A 1,393-nucleotide genomic window follows, 5' to 3' on the forward strand; every position below is an offset into this window, starting at 1 on the left:
AAGGGGTTGCTGCTGCCGAGCCCCAGGAGGAGTGGACTGACAAGAACAGGGGTTAAAATGTGTTTCCACTTCTGGAAGTCTGTTTTTGCCAAGTACTTTGTCCTGTCAGTTACAGAGGGAACAAACACAAGCAGTAGCAGCAGCAGCTGCTGATCTTGCTCTTTTCCAGTCTATAATTATAACACCACTTGCCATCAGAAGGACCCCTTTCATTTGAATGAAGAATCTTGAGACAGTTTGGCTGGCACCTCCTGTTTTCTACGTTTTATTTCCCATCCCCAAAACGGGACAGACAAGAAGGGAGCATTTTTCTCTGAGACTTCTCTTGAAAAGAGTGATCTCTTTGAGCCAGCCCTGTGAAGACACATCAGTGAATAGCATTGACTACATCTGAACAGGAAGACCAGAGACAACCCCACCAAACTTGGGTATGTGCCTCAGCTGCACCTCGATCCCACCCTGGAGCACACCTTTGCTGCATTGCTGATTCAAATTGGGAAATCAGAACTTTAGGATACGTTGTAGAAATCACCCATCCCTCCAAATAGGGGGAGTTGCAGTTACCAGAAGTCCCATCAGATTCAATGAACCTATTCATGATGGTACATTTCAGCATGTGAAAGCATGTGACTGGACTTCTTCCCCTCTTCCTCTTTGTAAAATGAGATTAACTCTGTCTTTTATGACCCACGGCATTAAGAGGGAGCTGTAAAAGGTGATAGACTGTGAAAGCTCAGGAGATGTCATATAATGTTGCCATAAATCTCTACAGAGAATGAAATAATGCGACTGTGAAGTAAATAAAAAAAATTGCAGGGGGAGAGGGTAAGCAAGATTTATAGATTTAATACATTTTATGATGAAAGGTTTTTTTCCCCCTGCCTTAGTCCCATTAAGCTATTTGAGACCACTTATTTAATTAAAACTCTCTTGGAAAGAAAATCAGTTGCTGCTACTGTTTGCCTTTCTTCTCGCTGGCAATGGCAGAAGGGAGACACTTTGATGTCAAAGCAGGCGAGACGTTAGACTGTGGCATGTGTGTGTCAGGCAGTGGCCTGTGGTGAAAGATGACAAATCATTTTAGCATTCAGTGACTTGGCATGAAGAAACATACTGCCTGATCCTATTACAGTCACTGCCCTCTGCAAGGAAAACTCCTAACAACAGGGATATTTTAAGGTCACTTGTAAAATAATTACTTAGACCTAAAACATTTTTCTTTGCTGAGTATAATCGTTCACTGGTCTCGCTAAGCAGCAAATAATAGCACCTCTGTGTGTCAGACAGTGGGTATCAGGTGGTTTTCCTGGAGGCTCTTTGGTCTTCCTGCAGATTGAAGTGGCTGAGATTGCTCCACTGGCTCTGAGCTGTTTTGCAGAAGACACGAGATTTA

This window comes from Aptenodytes patagonicus, chromosome 1, assembly GCF_965638725.1.
Source record: "Aptenodytes patagonicus chromosome 1, bAptPat1.pri.cur, whole genome shotgun sequence".
Taxonomy (NCBI): domain Eukaryota; kingdom Metazoa; phylum Chordata; class Aves; order Sphenisciformes; family Spheniscidae; genus Aptenodytes; species Aptenodytes patagonicus.